Source organism: Pelophylax lessonae (assembly GCF_965119305.1).
Source record: "Pelophylax lessonae genome assembly, chromosome: 1".
NCBI lineage: Eukaryota > Metazoa > Chordata > Amphibia > Anura > Ranidae > Pelophylax > Pelophylax lessonae.
The window spans coordinates 589,215,748-589,236,425 of record NC_138768.1 but is presented as its reverse complement, the minus strand read 5'-3'; the positions used below and the strand labels follow the sequence as shown (position 1 = coordinate 589,236,425).

The window sequence follows — 20,678 nt, the reverse complement described above, 5'->3', positions numbered from 1 at the left end:
AAAAACATGGCCGTCGGACTACACAAACAAAGCAGCCATTCACAACAAAATGGTGGCATCACGCGGGGCAACCAGGACCCACTGGACCCCAAGGTACTTGTAGTCCACCAGAGGGGAGCCCCCACAAGGACCCCCCTCACAGCCATTGCTGCAGGTGCACCAGAAAGGAGCTGCCGGCTACACGCTCCCACTGCTCTCCAGCCCATCACCAAGAATGGACACCCCTCAAAGAAACGCCCATACACCCCTAGGAGGAACTAAGGGGGGAAGAGGGGGATAGGTGAAGGTGACCATTACAGGGGAACCCCAGTGAAGGGGGGGATATAAGGGAAGGAAAGGCACAGAAGAGACCTACCAACCCAAGGAAGGGCCTGTGTCCCAGCATTCCCCAGAAGAAAGGAGGGGGGACACTACTCACCACACCTGGGAACCAAGGGGGCACCACTCCTGGCAGTCATATTGGAATGGGGGTGCTGCAGCCAGAGGTAAGTTGCGACTCTGGTCCTGACCATTGTCATGACCAGGGCTATGCGCCATTGTGAGGTGTTTCACTCTCTGGCCAGCCCCTGTCCAGAGGGGCTCTGTCATGGCCAATCTAGCGCAGAGCTAATAGTTGGGTTGCGCTCGCAGGCCAGACTGGGAAAACTGTAAGGATCTATGACATCCAGTGTGTCGCCCAGTCCAGCTGTTAATTGTAGTTCACACAGGAACAGAATTGATTGTAATTCACTCAGGAACAGAAAATACCAAAGAAGAAAAAAAAATAATTTAAAAAGGAAAAAATGCCAGGATCTGAGATCCCAGCAGGGAGCCGGGTCCTTACTCTTGACTAGGCAGGAAGTGGGGGTATACCCCCTGGGACTGCCTCAGGGGCGTAGCCAAATTTGTTTCTGCCCAGTCCTACTCCCGAAGAGAGAGCAGCATAAGACCAAGAGTCTAAAAAGATAAGGAGCTGTGTTCGTCATTGAATGAAAGAGAAATGTTATCAACAATTGTATTGTAACAGAATACAGAATACAAGCTACAACACAGATATGCATAGATGAGGTCCAGCACCACTGCTCCTCCTCTTCACTGGGAGCTTCACCGGCAAGCTAGGTGCTAGGGAGGCACCTGTGGGGGCGTGCTTCCCAGCCATGCTGTGTGTGTCCTTAGACACCCACAGCAATGTTAAGCCATGCCCCCGCTCCCTGCTCACAAGAGTTTGACTGACAGCAGCAGGAGCCTATGTTCTATGAACTTTGAGGATAATTTGTTCCATAGTGATTCCAGCTACAGAGGTCAATAAAGGTTTGATTTAAATTAATTCTACTGTTTAAATAAAAGAATAAGTGAAAATAAGTGAAAAAGTAAATGTCAGTTGTTAGGTCACAGGTTCACTTTAAGTGGATGCAAACAGTTTTGTGCTATTGTTATTTTACAGTATACCTTTACAATAGCTCATTTATTGTATATATAAAGCAAGTGTAGATAAAGAGGCTTACTAATAAAACTGTTACTTAATTTCCTTAACCACTTCTGGACCGGAAGGATTCGCCCCCTTACTGACCAGGCCATTTTTTGTGATTCAGCACTGCGTTACTTTAACAAAAAATTTTGCGGTCGTGCGACGCTGTATCCAAATAAAACTGATGTCCTTTTTTCCCACAAATAGAGCTTTCTTTTGGTGGTATTTGATCACCTCTGCAATTTTTATTTTTTGCGCTATAAACAATAGCGACAATTCTGAAAAAATACAATATTTTTCCCGTTCTGCTATATAACATTCCCCCAAAAAGATTAAAAAATTTAATTTTTTCATAATTTTAGGCCAATTTGTATTCTGTTGCCCAATAAGCATATTTTGATTGGTTTGCGCAAAAGCTATCGTGTCTACAAACTAGGGAAAAGATTTATTTCATTTTTATTTTTTACTTTTACTAGTATTGGTGGCGATCTGCGATTTTTAGCGGGACTGCAACATTTGCAGCGGACAGATCGGACCCCTAACTGACCTTTTTGACACATTTGGGGGGACATTACTACAGTATTCAGTGCTAGAAATATGCACTGTTATTGTAATAATGACATTGGCAGGGAAGGGGTTAACCTAATGGGTGATCAAGGGGTTAAATGTAAGCCTAGGGGAGTGTTTACTAACTGTGGAGGGATAGGTTTTTGAAATGACCATAGAGACCTGTGATCCTATATAGAAGGATCACAGGCGCTCTGTGATCATTTCAGAGAGAAGAACGGTCAGCTGTGTTTACAACAGCTGCCCGTCCTTCTCTCTCAGCGGAGAGCGATTGAGGGGGAGAATTGGTGGCTTCTTATGAGGGGCATCCCAAAAGTTCTCACCCTGACTTAAACAAAAATGTCTTATGTCAATGAAGTAATATTAATATGTTTATACATATTCTCTTCCAGTGTCCACACATTTGGCCCAGTGGTGCTCCAATGCTCAGATCCTTGCAGAAAAATTAGAAGTTTGGTCATTTAAAAACATAGTCATGGCATCAATTACGTCTTTGTCTATTCCGTTTTGGGAATAGGTGGTATCCGATGGGGAGAGATTTGGTGAGTATGGTGGATAGGTAACCAGAGAAAAGCCACAATAATGGATGGCAGCCATCGCACAGCAGATCGGTGAGCAGCACACCCTCAGAATCCAAGAAGACTATCGGCATCACTTTGCCCAAAGATGGAGCACTCTGAGCCTTCTTTGGTGTAGGGAAGGAGATGTGTTTTCACTTTTTCGACTGAGGTTTTCTTTCGGGTTGAAAGTGTTGGACCCAAAATTCATCCACAGTAGCAAACGTGGCACAAAAGTTTCCGTATCACTCCTGAACCTCTGCTGATTGTCCCTGGATGTTGTGAGCCGTGTATGTTTTTGATCAGGCATTATCAATTGTGGGACTCTTCAGGCAGAAACCTTGTGAATTTTATGATTTTTGGTCAAGATGCGCTGAATTGTGTTTTTCTATATGTCTGTTACCTTAGCAATTGTCCAGATGTCAACTAGTCGATTACTTATTACCACATCGTACACATGGTTAATGTTTTCTAGTGTGGTCACATCCATGGTTGGCCAGGGCGGGGGTCATCTTCAGGGGCTGTGCCATCCCCATTTGAAATCCACTGCCAACTTCTTAACAGTGCTGTAGGATTGGGCATCTTACCCCAACATTACAAGCATATCCTCATAGATGCAGGAGTTAAGCCCTTCCAAGACAAATATTCGATGTCTTCAATTTCTCCATTTCAACTCAACTACGGAGATTGCCAACTGTTTGCAAGGAGCACATACAAAACTGTATAACATGCATGCACCATTTTAAGTCATGAACATCTGGTCACTCCTTCCACATCAGGCTGTAAAATTGTGGGACTTTCCTCGTATATCTCTAGATAACTCCAACCACAGCTTTTGTAGGTTCTGGCTTTGTTTACGGCAGCTGTGAAGCACATCCACCCACATTTCATATACCTTATCATCCAGTACTATTTTCCATAATATAAATTAAATGAAATAGCAAGTAAGGGAGAGTGGAAACCTCTCTTATTAGTGATAACAGGTCTAGAAACTGTGGAAATCTTAACTATCCTAGAGTTTTCCATTTAGAGAATTTGACACAGCATTTACCAAATTCTAAAATATTAGTTTTGGGTGGATTACCCTTTAACTTATTTCCTTGCAGTTATGCTGTCCATTGTCTGACACCATATATGATGTGTCAACCCCCTCCACTACCTCATGGTGACTCAAAACACAGTGTGCATACTAGGGGGAATAGAGGTAGCTTCTCCTGCATTATGGCAGTGCACTGTTTTTTCCATGATCTCAACGTAGCAGGAATGAGTACTAAATATACAGTTCCAAAAAAGTTGTGAGATTTTGAACATGATAGACAGCGTTTTTTCTTTTGACCTTATTACCTATGTAAAAGAAAATCTTTTGCAGATCTCATCTTCATCTGAGTCAAACTGCTGTTATACTTGTAGAATTGTCTGTTACTATGTAACACTACATATCTGTCACTATGGGATTGATTTACTAAAACTGGAGAGTGCAAAATCTGGTGCAGATCTACATAAAAAAAAAATCAACTTCCAGATTTCCTTTTTCAAAGCTTAACTGAACATGCTTTGTTTGAAGCTGGTTGGTTACTATGCAGAGCTGCACCAGATTTTGCACTCTCTAGTTTTAGTAAATCAAAATGTTATATGTTGAATGCCAATAAGCTTTTATTGGTGACTTTGTGATCTCTTGTTTAAAATGCAGTAAAGATCTATAGTGAGTTGACTGTTAGTTACACCAGGACCCCCTACAGACTTTTTTTTTTTTTTATCAAATTTGAGCATATCCAGTACTTGCACAAATGACAAATAAAATAGGCACAGTGTATTTTTTTCATATTCTAAATCAATGTAACAGCAGATTTGCCATGTGACAAAAACACAGCCCTACATTTACTTCAACTTTGAATCCATGAAATTAGAATCAGGTTTTTCACATTGGATGCCAAGGAGTAGAACATCCTTAGGCTAGGTTTACACTATTGCAGCTGCAATTTGTTGCAATTTTCAGTTTGATTATGTAGTTCAACTTGGTTGTGTTTTTAACATGATTTTGATGCGATTTTCAAGCCCCTGCATTTTTGGTTTTGGCCAATGATAAGAATATCTGCTATGACATAATTAAAGGTGTCATCTTCCTTTTTTTTCCTTGTATGTCTTTGTTGTGCAGTGGTTAAGCAGTCATTTCCTTTCTGTTATTGGTCATGGCAGCAGTGTGTTGATTAAAGAAGGGGAGGAGCAGAGGAAGAGGAAGTATAAACACTTCATCCATCCAGTCATTGCAAAAAGGGAAGAGAGAGGCCAGTACTGCGTCATGTATAATGACCTCTGTGCACATGAGGAAAAGTTCTTCCACAAGCAAGATCTGTACATATGCTTATTCTCATTAGATTTGTTTGAGGAGCGATGTGCCTGGAAGAAGGCGAGTAGATGGGGTTTAAAAACACTGAAATTGCATCAAAAGTGCGTCAACTATTTAAAGCCCTCAGAATGAAGGTTGTGGGTGCATTTGAGTCTGGAAAGGGATTTAAAAAGACCACCAAATTATTTAAAATCAATCAATCTACAGTATAGAAAAAAATCTAAAAGTGGCAATGTTTTTAAATTACCAATTTATTCAGGGTTGGCTGGCCTAGCAAACTCAGCTCAGTTTCATTGCAGGATCTACAGATAATTCTTGCATCAGGCTGGGGTCAAAGTGCATGCATCTACATTCACCAATTTAACCTGCATGGGAGGTGTGCCGTAAAAAATTGCTTTTATGTTTGATGCAAACTGAAGAGAGCTTTTCAGGAGAAGAGCCTTATACCAACTGTAAAGCATGGTGGTGGAAAGGTTTTGGTTTGGGGTTGTTTTGTTGCTTCAGGACAGTTTGCAATCAAAGCATCAACTATGAATTCAACCCTATATCAAAGTGCCCTTGATGGGAATGTGAGGCCATGTCCCAAAAAAAGTTGAAGTTGAAATGGAACACGCCCAATTATAATGATCTTTAGCAAAATAGAAAATCTACAAAGGAATAGCTAAAAAACAGAAATCAAGGGTTATGGACTTATCTAGTCAGACCCATGAGTTAAACCAATTTAAAAATGTTGGGGGGATGTGAAATTAGCAATTTATTATATTTTATAAAAAATGGTATTATATTGTGTTTGTTCGCACTAAAATTAATTATAGTGTATTTTTCCTGCAAATATGCATTTGATAAAAAGTTGTACAAATATTGTTTTTGTGTATATTTTCTAGGAGGTTTACAGTCATTTCTAGCAAGAAATGCAGATATTAATATGTGTGCAAAAAAGTAAAAAATTGTCCTGGTAGATAAGTGGTTAAACACTGACCCTTTTGCAGCGTTCCTGTGATATTGTGGGAGGAGCCAGAACATATATAATTATTAATACATCTTACAAAGAAAAAAGTTTTTATTGACCAACAATTAGTTCAACTGATCACATTTGCATGTAGATACTGTATATCTAAAACTGTACAAATAAATTATATTTTCTTTTTAATCACATTCCGACCGCCTGCCGCAGATTTACTGAGGCAGGATGGCTTGGCTCCGCTGAGAGAGAAGGATGGTCAGCTGTTGTAAACACAGCTGACCATTGTTCTCTCTGAAATGATCACAGAGCTCCTGTGATCGTTCTATATGGGATCACAGGTCCCTATGATCATTTCACAAGTCCCTCCCCCACAGTTAGAAAACACTCCCCTAGGCTCACAATTAACCCTTTATTCACCCCTAGGTTAACCCCTTCCCTGCCAGTGTCATTATTACAGTAACAGTACATATTTTTAGCACTGATTACTGTAGTAATGTCACTGGTCCCAAAAGTGTCAAACATGTCAGTTAGGGGTCTGATCTGTCCAATGCAATGTAACAGTCCCGCTAAAAATCGCAGATCGCCGCCATTACTAGTAAAAAATAAATAAATAAAAATTACATAACTCTTTCCCCTAGTTTGTAGACGCAATAACTTTTGTGCAAACCAATCAAAATACACTTATTGTAATTTTTTTTTTTACCAAAAATATGTAGCAGAATACAAATTGGCCTAAAATGATGAAATATTTTGATTTAAAAACATTTTTTTGGGGGGGTGGGAATGATATATAGCAGAATGTAAAAAAAAAAAAAAATTTTTTTTTTTTTTTTTTTCAGAATTGTTGCTATTTTTTTGTTTATAGCACAAAATATAAAAATCGCACAGGTGATCATATATCACCAAAAGAAAGCTCTATTTGTGGGGAAAAAAGGACCTCAATTTATTTCGGTACAGTATCACGCAATTTTCCGTTAAAGTAACGCAGTGCCGAATCACAAAAAAATGACCTGGTCATTAGGGGGCAAATCCTTCCGATCCAGAACTGGTTAATTTAAATAATGACCGCAAATGTTTTAAAACTGCTATTGCTGTGTAGTTTGTAAGCATACTGCACATAAATTATCTTTACTTTTATTCTGCCAGTCTAGAGGTCAAGTTTGACTGACCTAAAACAATGTCCTCTCTATATGGCTCAGTTTTTCTGAGCAGTTTTTAAACAGGGATACCTATTACAATCCTCAAAAATAGAATTTACAAATCTAAATATGAAATATAGAAATTAAAATAAGGAACGAACTGTTTGGCCTCTTTCACACGGGCATTCCATATGTTCGTATATCACCGCATCCGTTTGCGGGTGATATACGGACATAATGCATGTCAATGGGATTGTGGATGTCAGCAGATGACCATCCGCTGACATCCGACTTGCGTCCTTTCAGTTCTGTTCCGTTTTTTGGAACGGAACAGAACCCTATTTTTCTTCTGTTTAAAAAATGGAAAGGACGTAAAATCGGATGTCAGCGGTGTCATCAGCTGACATCCGCAATCCCATAGACATACATTATGTCCGTATATCATCTGCAAACGGATGGGATGATATGCGGACATACGGACCGGATGACACAAGTGTCATCCGTGTCCGTAAAAAAAAAAAAGTGCCGGAGCGGATAGAAATACGGTCCGCTCCGTGTGAAAGAGGCCTTACTAAAAATATAAAAGTCTTGTCAAAAATAATTTCCATCCCCGCTTCGGGTGGGGATTTTGGTGGCCCCCCTTGCCGGCCAAGTGGTAGATGCCGGCGGGGTGTCGCTGGACTACCCTCCATACGAACTCTTGTTTACAGCAATGCTGCACATGAATGAATAAGTATGGAAGATAAGACAACATACGAACCCAGGTTACACTATGTTTATGCTTTGTGATAGTATGTTTTACACGAGGTTGTTCTCTGTACTACGTAGTCCACATTTCTATTACTATCATGCAAATGTTTGTAGCATTGTTATTCCTTATTGTTCATGGCATACCTTTAAATAAAGAATTAAAAAAAAAAAATGACTTCCAGGTAAAGCTGAAATACCATCTCTTAATATATGCACAGTAAAAATACACAAATTTTTCTTTAACCTATAAACAAAAACTATACCAATAACTGATACATGATGTTTAAAATGAGCTACGTAAATCAAAGGTGGCTACTTTGTGCCCTGATATATCATAAAAAAAACTTTTTTGACATTTCTTTTATAAAAGCACTCACAGAAATAAATCAAGCACAAGAATAAAGCACAGTGTTTACACTAATCACAGGAGTTTGTTTACTACAATGCCATTATCAGAAGCATTTCACTGACTTCAATTCTTCCTTTCTGCCTTAGATTTCAATGTTACAATTTACCTCTAACAATCAAACACTGATTTAAAGCACACCTACCCTAAAAGAAATGTAAGCTACTCCTACTCCTACCACCACCACCAACAGACATTAATGTTTTTAGTAGCATTAAAGCTGAACTCCAGGCAGAAATTTTATTACCGGTCATTACTGGTGCTTTCTTACCTTGCTGTAAAAATGTTTCTTTCTTTCCCCACTCTCTCATCTTTGAAAAATCCAGTGTGCATTTTTTGATTTAGTGTTTAATTTTTGGCAATATCCATGTTGCAAGACCGGTGGTCGCTATGCTGTGTATCCCCTTGGCCACCAGTCTTGTCTTTGCCCCGCTGTAGTTCTTTACAGTGACCGGTGATGTAATTACGTCCCTGCCCATTGTAGTGGGAGGACTCAGGAGTCTGAGACTCCCACTCCGAGCCACCCTCTATGTGTATAAGTGTAATAGCTGGCTATGGGGACATGTCCGAGATACAGCCTTCAGTGCAAACTCTGCCCTCCACTCCCCCTTCTCTCCTCCTCAAAATCACTGCTTGTCCTTTGCTGCATATCTCCTTGCCTCATGGGAAATGTATTCTTCTTTCTCCACAGGGATGTGACTGCAGCAGGAGAGAAAGTCCTCCTCGCGGTGCCAGGAAGGAGGACAGCTTTCCAGGGGATATCATGACATCACTGGGGCAAAAATACTAGCATTAGAAGAATAGTAAGGCACTATGATTGATGTACTGTATCAGCGGGGTAACAAGGCTTAGGGAGAGGGATCTGCAATTGTAAGGTTACCTGGAGCCTGGAGTTCAGCTGTAAAGCAGCAGTCACAATATTCTTGCTATCTCCATTATTGGACATGGTCCTAAGTGTATTCTATGTGCAACCTATGTGCATTTTTTTTTGTTTCGTTGTATCAGAGGGAGTCTTGGGAGATAATAGCAGAGACATTTTGGTCCTCCACAACTCCAGGTTGGAGCATGGCACATCTGTCTGGTCAGGAGGTATAACCAGTCTTTCCTCAAAGTAACACATGAGCTGCTACAAAGCCCCTTCTAAGGATGCTAATTGTCTCGATAATACAATGGCCATACAGGTTCAGTAAGGTTTGGCCAACTGACCCAGAGTTAGTATGCATAAAGTCAGAGTGCATTACTTTTTGCATACCTATTACGAGTAATAGGCACAAAAGGGGAGATTAGAAACGTTTCCTGCAACATAATAATCTGCCATATTGCAAAGCGAATAGATCTAGTTCAGGTTATCTTCCCTAGCTGGGCCAGTTTCTATTTCAGAGTGAAATAAAAACTGGTGTAGGTTCTAGCTTACCGGTTACTATGGCCAACACATTAATTTGGTGTAAATTTATTAAAGGAACAGAGAATGTTCACTTAGCAAAGTGAATGTTCACTTTGAAAAGTATATGTGAGCTTTGAAAAGTAAATGTTCACTTAGTTTGGTGAATAAGTGAAGCTGTGTTCACTTTAAATACCTAATCATCTGTGATATAAATTAGAAAACAACAAATAAAAACCTGGATCCTTGCTTGCAAATGATTGGATAATTCAAATGAACACAGCTTTACCTTATTCTAAACTAGGCGAATATGCTCTATTCCTTTAGTAAACCAACCACATATTTTTTCATTCCCTCCTTTATTGACTAAATGAGTTGTACTAACTTTAATACATATTTTGCCTACACAGAAATAAGCCAGATTGCTCAACCCATAACAAATTGCTATATTCTTTTTCAATGGGTCTTTCTCCTATAAGTCCACATCACACAGTTAATTGAATGCTGTCAGATTCTCAAGCGAAGCAAATCTAAAGCTTATAAACAAAAGAAGATTTCTTCTTTCAATTCACAGTCTTTATCACATATCTGTATGTCATCTCATCAGCTGCTCTGCACTTTATGACATGAAAACAGCTATGTAATACTAAGCTCATACCTAATGATATTCATTGCTAACTTAGTCCAACTAGAACTTGCAGCAATTACAGCTCCTTCACATTTACTGTTAAATTTGCAACTAGAAAATAGTGTGAACATTGTGAAATCTGGCTTTGCTTCACACAAAACTGAATGTGAATTGCAACATCAGATCTCAGGGATGCTTTAGTACGTATTAATCAAGAAAGCCTGCTGACATCAACTTATAGCTGCTCTCTTTATAAGGGTGCTGGATAGCCTAGTAGCTTGTAAATAACCAATATGCAACTTTAAAAAAAGTTTAGAAGGGAAAAAAACTCTTGCTAAGTGCCAATTAAAATTCAGATATTATCTACTGTATTCATAATATGTTGTTCGTGAGAACAGTGCATTTCAGTTCTTCTATATTTGAACTGCTCTACTGGAAAAGCGCTTGTTCATGACTAATTTCCCATTCAAGTGAATAGGAAGTTCAGTTATTGATATATGTGGTCAACACATGTCCAGTGGGGACATAGGAGGATCAGCAAAATATAGTAAGTGGAACTTCAGACTATCCATTAACTGTGCATCCAGTATGCCATGAGGGTGATTTATGTAAACTGGTAAACTGGTGCAAATTTTAATCCAGTATTTTCCTAATTGACATCTCATTATTATGATGTTATTTATATGTTATGGACAAGATCTCCATATATTATAAGTTTTTATTTCCTATAGATATCATAAATCAGGTTAAACTGTATATTTACCACTTCCCTACTGCCACATTGTAGGTGGTGGTGGATGTGTATTTCTGAAGTTCTGCTTATATACAGTACATCCCTCTAGAAAACACACATCGGCAGCCACTGCCAGTGAGCCTGTGAATGACTATGATCTGAGCCATCTGACCAATCACAGCGACCACAAATGTGATACACTAGAGCCCTCCTATTTCTGTCACAACGGAGGAAAGAGAAAAAGTAATGTGTTAATAAACCATTAGAAGAAGATCACAGGTCTTCATGTGCATTGTGGTACTTTTCTTTGACAATCGCAGGAGGCCGGTGGCAATCGCTGCTGCTCCTCCCGCTGCCTGTCTCCCGATGTGTCTAAACACAGTGGGAGCGCAGCCCTGGTGGCGCCTGCGCACCGCCGGGACCTCGTGCACAATAAAACGTAGATCTACGTGATTTTGCGCAGCCCTGCCGCAGTATATCTGCGGTGGACAGTCGGCAAGAGATTAAACTTCACTAAAGAAAGTGCTATCTTTCTTATCTTTGAACAGTATACAATTAATTTGGGTACAGTATAGTGTGACTAAGTAATTGTCAGTAAAACTATCACAGCACTCAAAACCTAAGAAATGGCCATAAAAGGAAGTATATTATAGGCTTGTACACAAGGGAAGGGTAGCAGGGAATGATTGCTGCTTAATGTTTTTTTTGCAATTTTATTCCCAATTCAAAAGCTTTCCATGCTCTCCTTGTTAAAAGAGACACGAAAAGAAGGGAAACACAAAAAAGTTGAAATCTTTACAAATTTAAGGGGATATCCCATCTCTTAAGAGTTGTCAACATAATAAGTGTCCCCATTAGAAATTATCTCATCTACTCCTGTTCCTGCATAATATTTTGATTCCCCCTTATTTTTTCTTCTAATGACAACAGTCAAACATTGAGGTTAGATCTCATTAACAGGGAAGGGGGGGGATAAACTAAACGAAATCATTTTGGCTGGGGTTATACTTTAATTCAATTACAAATGTAGTATTCCTAGTGCATATAACCAGCCATACATGGGTGTAAATATTTTCAAAATACACACTTTTTCAGCACAGTTATACAACTATATCCCAATGCATGGCACATGCAAGCATTGTAGCGGATGGTGGAAAGTAAATGGAACTCTTTTTTTTTTTAGGTAAATTGTAGAATAGTTTATAATTTTCTGACTGACAGTAGATATTGTTAAAGGTACACAATAATTGCCTGTTAGTGCCCCATAGACAGTAACTTGGAGCTAAATAACAGTGTGAATAGGGTTCAGGATGACATTTTTAATAACAAGCAAAGATCACGGCCACATGTTCTCAAACTAGCAGGAGGAAAATTCAAAAAAGATTTTATAAAATAATGCTTTACTAAAATAATAGGTAGGTAATGCTTAGAACAGACATCCAGCAGATATAGTGAGTCAGTCAATAACATATTGGTCTTTTTCTGCCATCATTCTTCTGTTTCTGTGACATTTTCTGGTACTGTATGGGGTGAAGGAAGGATTGTCTGAGAGTATAATCATTCATTTCAGAATGTGAAATTCCTTTATCATTTTAAACAAACATCTTTGCTACTAGGTAAAACTCTACTTTTCATTTGTTCAAAAGGTTGGCTTGCCTGACAAATAAAAAAATATAAAACTCACACTGAAAGCAACATCAACATAAACAGAGAATTATCTTAATAAAATAATACAAAATGTGGATCAATACACTAAACTTTCTTAGAGGTAGTAAAACTTTTCAAAACAAGTTATTTAATGCCACTGAATTATTTAAACATTCATGAAGCTAGCTCCACCTCTCACATTAGAGGAACATCAACAAGCCATCATAACCTGGAATACATAAGAGGTGTATTGCCTGTTTACTTAAAATTCCCATATTTCATATAACTACTAATGGAAATGTCAGGTTTAAACAGAGATGACATGCTTATACAGTACAGCAGTTACTCTCTTGGTTCTAACCTTAAAAAAAAAAAAAAAAATTGTATGCTGAAAACTGCAAACAGCAGGAAATCTTCCCAAAAAGGCACCCCTCGTGTAATTGAACAGTGTTATAAACAGCAGGAAATTGAGCTGAGTAATTTATGCTGACTTTAGGATCCAAAGCATAGTCTCAGAAGACTATCCTAGCTCCAGTCTTATTCTCTCTTAGCTTTCGCTGTGCACGCTGGAGAAACAAGGTGTAATCACTGATAGGGGCCTCCCGATGGCTTGTTTGTGCTTCTGTAATTGGATAATACATTAAACAGTTTCAGCAGGGTGCCATAAATATGACTGCACAGATCACCCACATCATGAAACAGAAAGAAACTATACAAACCACTGCCACATTTTTACATCAGTTAAGCATGCAACACAAAAGTCCTTTTACCCTAGAAATGTCCTGAATACATTAGCTAGGATCTAAAAATATTCTGTTCTATTCCCTGTATAAAGCCTGATGTTTCAAGCATTTCAAAGACAGAAGTCAACACTGTATTTTTTAATAAATATGATCATCAAGGTGTATTTGAAAATATTCCTAACCTGCTTTTTTTTTCATCTTGGACTTACAAATTAGACATTATCAAAGACTGACAGGCTGTGTTACAATTTCCTTCACAGAACAATAATTTAACATCGTAATTATTTAAAATAAACACATTTTCACAAATCAGAAAATTGTTTTGTAGCAAATCAGGAAAGTATGTTGGAAAGGAAATATAATCACAAATGATTTCATTTTAGACAAACACTATCTTTCTAGGTTTGCAAAGCTTGATCTACCAGAAGTCTTACAATAAAATGACAATACCATGTAAATAAAAGAAAAAGAAATGCCTTACTTAAGTACAATTTTAGTATATCAAAAACAGTTTATCCTAATTCTATCTAGTTTCTGGAGACAATTTCTCAATATATCATACAGTTACTGTCTGCTGTAAAGAAAGTGATTCTCATAAGAATAATCAATCACCAATTTAAAACAGTTGTCAGTGAAATATTGGATGACAGAAATAAAAAAAATCTGTCTTATCTGCAAAGAAATAAAAAAATAAACGAGCTGAATTTTCCAAGAACGAACATTACTAATCGAACTCATACAACTAAATAGAATAAAGAAAACTAAAATACTTTCTCTGTTTGTCACCTTTGGGCTATGAGTTTCTATTCCACTTCATGTTATGTGTAATTAGTTGTGTGCCAGCCTTTGGTACGTTCCATAATAAATCCCTTGACCACATTTTCTGCAGGGTTGGCAGAAATGGAAAGGTTCTATTCATTAAATTACAGGACACACCACAGAAACTTACCACACTGCACTGCTTCCTTGCAAGATTCCAGCACGCTAGAAATTTCAACAGCCATCTCTCTCTATGCTTGAAAAAGCCTCCCATATGACTATGATTAAGTAGGATATGAGATTGGTCCAATCAGTGTTTTCCTTTTTCTGAGACCTCCTCCCCCATCATTACATGTGGTGTTGGGACAGGGTTATGCCTGCACTTAAACAGTAACCATCTGTTACTTGCAGGAAAGCTGTGTCTCGTTCTCAGGTTTCCCTGCTTCTTTGCACAATAATATGTCTTTGGACTGTGGAGGTTCCCCTCTTCAACACATATAAAAGTTACAAAAGACGTAGCAGCCATATCATTCGGATACGACATAGTACAAGGTCCACACTAAATGTTTAGTTTTTTTCCAGCTGCTGCTCTTGAATTCCAATAACTATTAACCACAGAGGTAGCAAAGATTGGAGCTCAAGATGGGTGGTTTTGGGACGTTAGGGAAATGATTATTAAGAGCATTAAGTCAAATAAAAAAGTTAACCACATGGCATCAACATATTGATAGCTAACTCAGTCATTACTCTAATACTCATCTGGGTTTTCAATATAATAAGTTATGAGCATAAGTAGAATAACATTGCAACAAACACAATACAGGTGAGTTAAAATGAATAACTTTAAAGCTCAATTCTATCCTCCCCACTGCTGCCCCCCAGTTTAGACGCACCTTATTTAAAGTCTTTAGAGCAGTCACATGGTTTGCAGGGTCCTTTTCCTTTTTCATCTCTATTCCAGCACTGTGTGGTGCTCAGTGTTGCAGAGAGTGTTGCTGATTCAAGAATGTCAGTGCTGTTGTCTTTAAAATTGTACAGTGAGTGTAGGGTGAGATGGTGAGTAGTGGCACCCCTAAGGCTGCGGTTCATGATACCCCAGGGCAGGGGATGACACAATCACCCTACACTCCAAAAAGGGGATTGCATCACTGAGTAGGTGAGTGTGCAGGGGGAGAGTGTTGGAGAGGAGGTGAGTAGTGCAGAAAGAGTTTTTTTTCCCTACAACTGGGAAGGTATTAAAAAAAAAAGAAAAACAGGGATTTAAATGACCCCTATCATAGCATAAATGTGGGAGATGCCACTGCTGACCTGTTTTGAAAATGCTTTAGCTTCCATACTTTCTGGGCTTGATTTTTAATGCCCTATGAAGTAGTCTACCCAGACCTTTGCACTTCTGTTTTAGTGTGCATGTGTCAATTGCACCAACATCTGCCATCTATACACGTACCATCTGCATGCACTTTTTTTTTTATAAGATTGTTATTGAAATTTTTAGTGGCATTTTTTATAAAACCCATCACAGTAGATAAAGTAAAGGCAAATGGTTAACATCTAAGGGAGTACACATAACAAGCTTGTTCCCTGAATTGGGGACAATCATGTTGTATAATATGACGTTTTTAACTGCTGTAAAACAAGAAAAAATAACAAACTCTGAGGGGTAACCACAATAATGTGGACCCTCGGTGTACAAAATTAAAGCAATCTTTTGCATGGCTGTAGGTCATGTAAACATTCAATCATTGAAACACATAAGTAACTATGTCAATCCCACTTCAAGACCTGCAAGAAAAAGCCATGTAATGAGTCTATTGTAAAGAGAATGAAAAAGGGGCAAGGTAAAAAAAAATGCAACGTAGAAGACCATGTAACAGGTCCTATAACAAGGAGAGGATGGAGAAAAAAAAAAGAGCAGAGGAGGGCGCATGCGCGGCGGCTTCTGGGATGGACGCGTGACCTGGAGGCTCCGTCCCGCTCTGGCTCCATAAACACCCGCAACGCTGATTAGAGCACCCCCTCGCCTCCATACACAGCTGGTCCAGCTCTGCTACACCCCAAGAGCAGCACCCGAGCCCCGGATGCCCGATCCGAAGGCTCGGAGGGACCTCTCCCGCAAGCTTGGTGTGGAGGCCTCCCGCCCCAGCAGCTCCAAGATGGCGCCTAGTGATCACCACAGCAGTGGGCTGGAGGATGAGGGTGACATTGCAGATGAACCATCCACCCCTTCACAGCCAAGGTCAGTTCCACTGAGCCCTGCCACAGCCCCTGGGACGGCCACAATACTTTCACCTGCCTCCACTGTGTCCTTGCTGGAAAAGACCCTGGATGAGCTACTACAGTGCCCGGATGGGGCCTACTCCACTCATTCAAGCCTGCCTCAGGGATCCCCACCACCTATCCCCCAGAATCAGCAGGACTTTTCATATATGACAACTTTTTCCAAAATGCTTGCTAAAGGCCTGGCACAAACAGCTACTTAGATTACTTCTGCCATACATGCAGATCTGCGGAACATAGGGTCCAGAATTGAGGCTATCCAATTGAAAGCGAATCAAACAGTAGCACGAGTTAATCAAAACTCTGCCAGACTGCAGGGTCTCCATGACCAACTTGATACTGCTTTATCCAAAATAGAAGATTTGGAAAACAGATCACGCAGATACAATTTCAGATTTTGCAGTTTACCCGAATCTGTTAAGGAGGTTGAACAGGCCATTGTGTCATTTATCAAGGACTTGCTCCCGGATCTCCCACCTTATCGCCTGGAATTAGACAGAGCTCACAGAGCCCTCAGACCTCCTAACCCTGATGGCACCCCGCGGGACATAATCGTTAAGCCCCATTTTTATAAGGTCAATGAGGACATCATGAAATTAGCAAGGAATGCAGATCAGCTGAGCATCCAGGGGCATCCGATTCAAATTTTCGCTGACCTCTCACCCACAACCATTCAAAAGCGGCGATCGCTAAAACCTCTGATCCAAGTCCTTATACAGCACTCCATCAAGTACTGGTGGTCCTTTCCATTTCGCCTCAGCTTTCTCTACAAACAGAAGACTCATGGATTCTCCTCTCTCCCTGATGGGGAACGCCTGCTACTCCACCTGGGTTTGATCTCCCAGGAAACTGATGCCTTAACAGTAGCTTAATCATCTGGATCTTCTAAACGAGTGTTTGTGTGTTAGTATTGCTAGTTATCCACTCATGACTCTATTATTTTGTTTTCTGCCACTCTGGCCCTCCCCCCTTTCTCTTTTTCTTCCTCCCTTCTTTCTTGGTCATCAGGGAAATTTTCCCCTAACCTTACTTCTAGCAGGACCATTATCCCTTTGGCTACCGGGCTCGGCGGCTCCTAGCCTGATGGCAAGACCCAATGTTCAGGAAGCATGCGTTACTCAGCTTACATCATTGACCGCTTCACCATGACTCCGTCTGCAACCCCTCCTTGTAATATGAAGATCGCCTTGCATAACGTCCAAGGCCTCCAGTGAAAAGACGTAAGATGTTTAATCTTTATCACTCTCAACACACTGACATCCTTTTTATTCAAGAAACACATTTTCCCAGTTCATATAGACCGCTGTTTGTCCACCACAAATTCCCCCAATTTTATTTAGCCAATGCACCCGATAAAAACCAGAGGGGTGGGGATCTTTTTTTGCCAAACATATGACTTTTACGCTTACTAAAAAGATAGAAGATTCGGAGGGTAGATTCCTTTTATTGATAGAAGTTATAGATGGTACAACTTATTCCCTGTTATCGTACTACGCCGCTAACCAAAATCAAGATTCCTTTTTTCAACGACTAACGGTCAAGATCCTCCCATCCGTGGAGGGAATTTTGATCATGGGAGGAGACTCGAATGTAGCATTAGATCAGAGCCTAGACAAGACCCAGTCGGGAGCCCACCGACTTTGCTGCCCATCCAAGAGGAGCACACGCGTAGCGAGAGTGCTCTTCTCGGAAGGAATAGTGGATATTTGGCGCAAACTGAACCCTAGATCACAGGATTATACCCACTACTCTGCACCTCATATGAGCCACGCCAGAATAGACCATATTTTTGTCCCTACTCATGTGGTTCCCCTCACCCTTCACTCCCTCATTAAGGACTCCCCCTTCTCTGACCATGCCATGGTCACTCTTCTCTTGAAAAAGGGTCAGGTAGCTTCTAAGGAATTTAAATGGAGACATAACGAATCAATCATGAGCATTCCCACCCATTGTGCCATGTTCACTAAAGACATTGAGGCTTACTTTGCCACCAATGATACCCCCGACATTTCTCCAGCCACCTTATGTTATGGGCTGCCCATAAAGCTGTCATTAGGGGCAAAATTATACAGTTCTCCTCCAATCTCAAAAAACAAAGGAGAGCAGACATTGCCAAATTGGAAAAGGAATTTGCAGACATTGGCAAACAGCACAAGAAACATCCCTCCCAGGACTCCAAAGCCAAATTTGAATCCGTCAGATTATCTCTAAATTTGGCTTTTACCACAGAGACTGAGAAGCAGCTTCGATGGTCGGGCGCCAAATACTATGCGCCCAGGGACAGGATTGGCCCCAGTCTAACCTCTAAATTGTCTCTGAAAACACGCAATTATTCCCTTCCCAAAATTAGAACTCTCTCTCAGAATCCGCAGACTATCATGCAAGCAGTCCTATTCCAAATTATATGATGATGATTACTCCCCACTCTCCCAAGCAGCCATGGCTTTCCTACATCAAATTCCCCTGCCTCAGCTTAGCAAAGAGCATCCCCAATATCTGAAACCGAGATCTTAGGGGTCATTAAAAATCTTAAACAGGGTTCAGCTCCTGGCCCAGATTGATTTTCAGCGGGATATTATAAACACTTCGCCCCTACGCTTGCTCCCCACCTGGCAACATTTTTTAACTCCTTGCAGAACGGGAGTGCTATTGATAGGACCTCCAATTCAGCTTTCATAACGGTCATTCCTAAACCGGGGAAGGATCACAGTGATGTTAATAACTTTAGACCCATTTCCCTAATCAGCGTTGATCGAAAAATTTTAACTAAGGTCCTCTCCAATAGACTTTCTTATTTTGTGGGATCCTATGTCCATAAAGATCAATCGGGTTTTATCCCGGGGAGGCAAGGTCCTGACCAAATCAGGAAAGCAATAGACATTATTTCCCTGTTACAATCCAGATGGGATGGGGGTCCTCCTCAGGAGAGTTTTCTGCTTTCTATTGATCTTCACAAAGCATTTGACTCCATTTCCTGGTCGTATTTATTTGATACTCTTGAAAGGTGGGACTTTGGTCCCCATTTTCTAAATACCCTGAGAGCCCTATACTCCGCTCCCTCTGCCCAAATTCGCCTGTCAGGATACTACTCGGACTCCTTTTGCATCAAGCGGGGGACCCATCAGGGTTGCCCGCTGTCACCCCTAATATTTGCCATCGCCATCAAAACTCTGGTGATTGCCATCCGCCAACACCCGGACATCCAGGGAGTGCTATGTGGTCCCTCAGAACATAAATGTGGTATTTTTGGGGATGAAGTTTTATTGTTCCTCACCTCCCCTACAGTTACTGTCCCCAATGTCTGCAAGCTCCTTAACGATTTCTCCTGTGCGTCCGGATTGTCAGTCAACTTCTTGAAATCGGTAGCCCTCAATATCTCGGTAACGAACTTAACCTTGGAAACCCTGAAGCCTAATTTCCAGTTTGCCTGGCGTACAGACTTTATTCCCTATTTGGGTATTTCTCTAACCCCCTCTATCTCCACCCTTTACCAGGTTAATTACCCCCCCCCCCCCATGTACCAAAAATTACAATCTGATCTCTCGGAATGGAACACACATAATTTATCATGGTTAGGAAGTATAAACTCTGTCAAAATTACCCTTTCGCCCCCTCTGTTATATTTATTTCACTCCCTACCACTGCCTGTCCCTAAAAACCACCTGCTCAAATTGCAATCGAAAATTGTCAACTTTGTACGGGGCAAAAAGAGATATCGGTGCCCTAGGGCGACTCTATTTAGGCTGCGCTCCCAAGGGGGGCTGGCCTTACCAAATTTATGGAACTATTACCGGGCAGCACAGCTAGCGCAATTCTCCACAGTTTTCTCTATAGGCTCCAAACCTGATTGGACGTGTATAGAAAGTCAGGCGGTACCTCATCACACACTAGACTTCATGCTGCTCTGCGACACTTAAGCCCCCTATCATGGCTCCAACCCTTTCTCATTCTATTAAACTTTGTACCCAACTATTTAAACTGGACTCCCTAATTTCTCCGATGACACCTCTCGCTCACTTGTTCCACCATCCTCTTTTTATACCTGGTCAGGACATTAAAGCATTTAAGTGGTGGACAGACAAAGGTCTATACCGCATTGGTCACTTCCTTACCCCCTCCCCGGACTGCTGTCTCTAGCCTACTGTAATACCAAACCCAAAATGCCAGCGTCTGAAAAATTCCGCTTCCTGCAAATTACCCACTTCCTTCGGAACTTATGGTCCGACAAACGGATACCCACATCCGCTACGCCCTTCGAGAGGTGGTGTGCAGACTCTCAGAGTCAGAGGGGAGGCATTTCTATTATATACTCAGCTCTGCTATCCTCATCGAC

At 40.6% G+C, this 20,678-nt stretch overlaps 1 protein-coding gene across 2 annotated transcripts in view; it reads right to left on the bottom strand.

The window, feature by feature from the left end:
- The window catches only part of BMPR1B (bone morphogenetic protein receptor type 1B), a 690,971-nt gene that overhangs the window by 563,816 nt on the left and 106,477 nt on the right, over window positions 1-20,678 (bottom strand). Inside the window, exon 1 of one of the 2 annotated variants that reach the window (XM_082243648.1) lies at window positions 14,259-14,466. The exons of the other annotated variant lie outside the window; for it this stretch is intronic. The gene's annotated coding sequence lies outside the window, so the exon portion shown is untranslated. Of the gene's footprint in view, window positions 1-14,258; window positions 14,467-20,678 lie in introns of those variants that run through there. 2 annotated transcript variants of the gene reach the window in all.